A 7,025-nucleotide genomic window follows, 5' to 3' on the forward strand; every position below is an offset into this window, starting at 1 on the left:
GACAGGTGGGATTGACCGTGGGATTTGTCAGTTTTCGTCTTAGAACATGAACCCTTTCACAGTGTGTTTTCAGTTCATGCAAGTTAATTGTAGCCTAAACAAATATTATTCTTTTCCTTATAGGTCTTATTCAGGATTCTGTTGTACTTGGCTCCACCCTCTTCTGTCACTTCCGGTTGCAAAAAGCCAAAATGACAACTCGATGAAAAAATAGAGAATGTGTTTTTTTTTCAAGATCAGGAGAAAGCATTGGCTATCAGCAGTAGTTTATACTGACATGGATTTAAAGTGACAGGCTCTGTCCAACGTGCGTGCTTGTGTTGAGCACAGAATTTACATAGTCAGCTCCAAGCATGCCATTATTTGATCTCGTCGCCATCATACTGGCACATGTCACAGAAGTGACGTGTTCACATGTGTCATTTGTCTTGTTCATGTCCAGTCAGCCTGTTATAAAGAATTAGGAGGCCAAGAACTACTGTGATTAACCTTTCCCTCAGCTGTACAGGCTTCGGTTTTAGTGGACATGTACATGAAGTTGAACCTTTCGTAACTCCCCTATGTCCCAACACTCGGCCTCTGAGTCTCTGAGTCATGTTGTCTTGTTTTTCAAGATTCAATTAGCAGCAAATGGCATCATAGTGTCTCCAGCCTTAGAGTCAGACCTGTACTGTATATAAATGTGAATGGGATTTACATTCTTGACAACCTGCCGTCAGCTCCCGACTCATGACATAAAGGACCATCCATCCATCCATCATCTACCACTTAACCTGTATTCAGGGTCGTGGGGGGGCTGGAGCTGATCTGACATTGGGCGAAGGCAGGGTACACCCTGGACAGATAGCCAGTCTATCGGAGGGCTGACATAGAGACAGACAACCATTCACACTCACATTCACACCTACTGACATCAATGAACCTATCCCCATCCTGCATGTCTTTGGACTGTTGGAGGAAGCCGGAGAACCTGGAGAGAACCCACGCTCACACGGGGAGAACATGCAAACTCCACACAGAAGGAAACCGAACCGGGAATCGAACCCGGGACCCTCTCCAGCCCCTGACAAAAAGGTATTTAGTATATATAATACCACTTATAAAATATTCAGTTTTGTCTCATTTATTCATTTTCTTTGCCTGAACTCAACTACAATGGCATAACGTGTCATCTTTTTTCATTGTTCATGAGGTCTTTGGCATGCAGGACTCAACACACAGTCCAGTCAAAAAAAGAAATGGAGCAGAAATGTTGAGTTGATTGGTCCAATAATAGAACTTCCATTGTCAAGCAGTTTTTGGACTATTGGTCAGAAGGGGGAAAAAAACAGCAAATTCCACTTCTTTGTCAAAATGTACCTTCAAAAAGGGGCAATTTGCAACAATATAATACATTCCTGCACCATCTGAATGACTCTTTCAAAACACTAACGACACACTGGTGCACATTGTACTGAACACTGCTGTCTTTAATACATTTTGTACAATTTAAATCTCTGCACGCAGGCTTCTGTGAAATATGTTTCCAGCACAGTAAAGCTATTCACATTTCAATGAACACAAAAACAGAACAGCGTCGGAGAAAATATATAAACAGCTTTTTTCACTCTTTGAGGAAAAAACAAAACAATCTAATCAATACTGAAACAAAAATAATTACAGTGAAAGTAGTGCACTTCAATCAGTGTGTAAGTGTTTTCATGTGTGGGTGTGTTCGTTGCCAAACTCAGGGATGTTTATGACTGTGCAGTTATGACATCATTTACATTTTATGTAAAAATCTGCAGATTTGTCTTCTCTTATCAGATTAATATGAATCTTAATGTCGTGACTGCTAAACCAAATATAAATATATCATCTTATTGCTTATGAAAAGGGACTTCATAACCTTGAAACTATGTGATTTTAGTCCAAATAGTTGCATCATGCCAGTATTTCTCGAAGGATAGTATAGTATATGTGTGATTTTTTTGGGGGGGATGGATTGTGTCTTCATGTGTATCTACTGGGACGGATGCAGTGGACTCTCAGTGACCTTGTGTTGGAAGCAGAGTTTTCAGGCAGAATGTTTTTCTTTAATTATGAGAAACAAAAATTCTGGAGCTGGACACGGACTGTTTATTTTTTCGTCTTATACATTATCAGGAAGCCTAAGCCCTCCGTTTTTGTTTACAATAACTGATCAAAATGTCAGCCGGCGCTAAAAGGAAACGTGGAGATAGGTCTGGTGCTGTGAACGCGGGGCGAAGAAAAATCCCATCGACAACTTGTCCAAGATAACAGCAGCAAAGTTCAATAACAACAAACAATGTTTCTCTTATTCCACAGGAATCCACCGAGTTGACTGAAGGATTGCGTCGAAGCAAATCAGAAACACGCGTCCACAATTCTATTTGCGGGAGTTTAAATGAATTCTGTGCTCCTCTCCCACTCATGTGTCATCTTTGGTTTTTAAATGCCTCCGTTGAAAGATTGGACATGGCTCACGTCAGCTCAGACGGGCCGCGCTATCAACGGTGACATTTGTTTTAGGCAAGGTTACGACAATGTGTCAAGTAAGTATTCTCCTGGCTGCTGTCAACATGAATTGACACAAATTGGATTGGTGGCATGTCAGGTTAGTGTTTGGAAGTCTAAAAGGGACAGGTTCCAATCCTTTTTGGACCACGTTTCTGCGTGTGTGCGTTCTCTCCTTGTTATTCAGGATGGACGCAGGCCACTGTGTGTTTCTGTGATAGGAGAGGCGGACACCAGTTGTTTCAGTGGCTCAAGGTGTCGGAAGAGATTTCACAGCTCCTTGAGCACAGTAATCCTGGAGCTCTTGATACAAGATGGCAAATAAAACGGCCCCCTGAACGATGCCGAAACACTTACTGAACCCTGCTCCCACTGATCTGTATCGCTCCGCGACGCCAAGGGCCCTTGTCCCCTTCCAAATAAGGTCAACATGCACCTTTGTTTTTACGCCACGTTATTTTCTCTGACTGATTAAATACATCCTTTTGTTTCATCACACACTCATCCAAGCTGCACATTAAGATGCTAATGCACGAACACATTCATTAAACGTTCAATTGGGCTTGAACATTTCCCACTTTGTTGCGTTTATATTTGATTGACATTTAAAGGGCCAGCGCTGAGTATCAAAAACATATTAGGATTTCAAAGTCTGAGAGTGGGGCCATTAAAATGTATCTTTTGTAATGTAATTTTTTGTCTTCTAACACTTGATTGATATTTTAATTATATAACGGCACACCAAAGTATGAATGTATTGGAAAAATGAAAATGGGTCAGTTAAATGTTTGACATTTTGATTAATTATTTTGAAATTTCACACATACTTTAATTGTGTGTGAATTACAATGTGTGAAGAAATGGCTGTCAAATGTGACACATCCAATCTGTGTAATTCTGCTTTTACACTGAAGAGGGCAGAGTTGCTTTGTTGTATCGCTCCACAGCCAGAGTGTAGAGACACTGAATAGGAAAGAATCTAATCAATTGAGGTGTGAAAAACTTTGTTTGAAGCATAAATAACTAACACTGTTGTGTTGGTATTCTCTTTGTTCTTGTAGTCAAAAAAGGATTTGCTTTGGTTTATTATACCAGCTACATGCATATTAGCACGTGCACAGTGGACTTAAAAAAGGCAATCACTAATACGGTGTTGTAGCAGTAGCACCACACATCAGGGGGGGTAGCATTTATCTCTAATAATCCTTGACCCCTGAGGCTCGGTAGGCTCAAGGTAGATAAGTAAACAGCCCGTCGCTGCCACTGTTCCTGTGTGGGTGGCCTGCAGCCATCACAGATGACTTCCTGTTGGCCGTGGAAGCTGGCGATCCATCTTCCCCCAACTCTCCCTTCTCCTTCTTCTTTTTCCCCCTTTCGCTCTCTCTTATCTTCTTCAGGGATCCTTTCCCCCAATGCAGCATTATCAGCAGGCTTCAGGGCCCCCAAGCAGAGCGCCAGGTCTCTATATGTGTTGCTTTATCTGGAGCAGGAATTACGTTGACCTTGCGGCAACTTAAACACTTTATCACAAGCACAATAATCTTCTTTGCGGGAAAGTGAATCAGCAGAAAAAACATAAATTAAACGAGATGCGGGGCCCGAAGACAGGGACAGCGATTTCAGCTTCACTGTCCTGATAAAAATGATGAATTCATTAATGAAAATGATCAATCAATAATTGGTTACAGCAGAAGAAAGACATTCATAACTAATGTTTTCCACATGTAAGAAAGTCCTCTGTCATTATTATTCATATTGTTTATTCCTTTTGAAGAGCATTTGTGACTGAATCCTTTCATGTTGCCACAGTATTGCGTGTTATTTTTATGTGTGGTTTGAGACAGGCTGATTTTCTGGAGGATTACATGCGTTTGATCAGAACGTCTGCAGTATCGGTTCCTGTATAGACTAATAATTGACAGATTTCCTTTCCCACCCACAGCTTTCTACAAAAACAAGATTTTGCGTTTGTTACGAGTCCTCTCTGATAATAAGCCGCTCCATGATGAATCTCGGAGACGATTCCTCTCCCAGGAATCCACATCTCAATAACTCCTTCATGGCTGATACTCTTATCTCGCTCGTTGTTCCATCCTGCCATTTTAAAAGTGTTGCGGCTCAGTTTTTACCTTCACGGGTGGCACACGTGCGATGTGGCAATGCTACGAATGTGCTGCATGAATAAAACAAAATGTGAAAAAGCAAATGACTGGATGAGCAGCATTTGCCTGTAGGACACAATATGAAAAAGACAAACATTGGGGACTATTGAAGAAACAATCAGTCGATGTAATTGATTAGCTTGCAACAGAAAATGAAAAAAATATACTTTCTTTTTAAAACAACCTCTTTTTCACCCACCAAGAGGATAATGGGTGCCGGGAACAAGCAGGAGCACTACTGTTATCATTCTTTTTTCCTTCAGGAAATGAATTAATTCCATGCTCCAACTAAACCGTTAACATGCTTTGAACAATGAAACATGGGCCATACAGTAGCTCTTTGTGTGCATAATCTCTGCTTCATGTTTCCTCCCACATCTTAAAGACATGCAGGTTAGGGGTTAACTGGTGGGTTTAAACATTTTCCTTGTGCGGTTTGCTCCTGGTTCCTCCCACAAAGGTTAATTGATGACTGCAAATGTCCTGGAGGCGTAAAGCTATAGTACATGTTTGACGCGTGGAGAGCTGCCAGCAAGCATCTCCCCTTCTGAGGTGGGATGGTCAGCAGCCCCTGAGACCCTGTGAGATTAATCATTCAGATTAGGCTCTGGTAGCGAATGTATTGGACCCGCCGTCAATAGTAGGGAAAGAGAATGCTTCACTAAAAATGGATGTGTTATCTAAGCGAATCAGCCTGTGTGTGTGGGACTGTATTCAATTATGGTTTTAGGCATGTTAATCAATATTACAATATAGTGTACCTCAATAAAATGTTAAGAAAGTAGTAATGATTCTCGCCCAACCGTCTGCAGCTTCATGGTAATGCAATAATCATTACCGTAATAACCGTCTGTGGCCGGAGGGGTATCTCTTTGATTTTGTGCCAGCTTTCTTAAAACATTATATTGTTTTTCAAAAGGGCCTCGATCGTAGACTGTACATAATCAGTGGACGTACTCACAGTGACCTCACCCAGTGGCTTATATGGTTTTAAAGTTTTGAATGTATTGAAGAAGACTATAGCAACTGTGACCATACGTTTATGTTTACAATGTTTAATTAGGCAATGAAGTGAGAGGAGGCTCATTTTCACATAGAATGTATTTTTTTGGAGTCTCCCCCTGCTGGCTTTTAGAAAGTTTAAGGTAGAAGATTCACTTTTAAGACCGGAGGATGCTGCCTGGCCTAGATTTAATTGGGAATAAGCTTTTCTAACAATGAACGATGTGTAAAAAAAATGGCCTTTTATTCTCTATATTAACAACTTCAGACTTGACAAACACCGAGCAAGCGGAGGCGTACGCCTTTCATGATGAGTGAACTGATCTTCATCTTCATTGTAAAATCTCTGTAGTGCCCCTTGAACAACAAAGCACGATGGATGGACGAGAGGAATTCATTTGCGGGTTTCTTTTTAGTCAGAACGTGCCTGCATGTGTCACAACCAACAGTTCATCCACACAATGAGCGGCGGTTTGAAATGGAGCATAAAAGCTCACAGTATGACAGTGTTGCCTCGCAGACACGTGCCAAAAAGGCAAATCTTTCTACACGCTGTTTTTCTTTTATCCCTCCCTCAGCATATTAGCGTGAGCCTCTGTGAGTATATTGACTGTTTACTCACCCACGATGCCGTCACTTTGCATCCTCCACCGCTTGCTTCTTCCCTTTCATTAATATTCCCCCTCTCGCTGCATAACTCAGGGGATCAATCACCGGTTGCCATGGCAATGAAACCAACCATGCAGGTGTATGTTTGTTGTGTGTGCTTGCTGTATACGCCGCATGTACCTGCTCCTCGGCGAGGCCTCCGCCGGTGGTGATGCTGCTCTCCTGCGCTGCCCTCGCATCCAGAGCGGCTTTGACAGCTGTCTCGTCGAGACGCTCTCACCAGCCACACTCGGCTTCCTCTCAGCTCTGTGTAGAATAACGACCGAATTCAAAGGCTGAGGGGGGAAAAAAACTCACACGGCGCTGTCAGGCTTGTTTTGCTTATCCAGTTAAAGACACTTTGTGGGAAGGCTATTCATTGAAATATCTCAGAGATGTTAGCAGGGCTTGAAGAAAAAGAAGCTGCACAGCCTGTCATCATAAAACAATGTTTGTCCCTCCGATGGTGCTTCTTTCAGTAGTGTAGTTTGGGTTGAACGTGGGGGGAAGAAAAAAAGCAGCTCGGAGGTTATAAATCTCTCTCCCGGAGGTGCGGAGCTGATAATCACACAGCTCCTGTGTAGCTGGGTTGTTTTGATCAGAGGATCTATTTCTCAGCAGAACTGATGCAGTTTAGGAGAAATTTGATTCTCAGCGTCATCGTCATCCCTTCCATCTCTTTCATCCCGTCTCTTA

The sequence above is a fragment of the Eutrigla gurnardus genome (genome assembly GCF_963514095.1).
Source record: "Eutrigla gurnardus genome assembly, chromosome: 6".
NCBI classification, from domain to species: domain Eukaryota; kingdom Metazoa; phylum Chordata; class Actinopteri; order Perciformes; family Triglidae; genus Eutrigla; species Eutrigla gurnardus.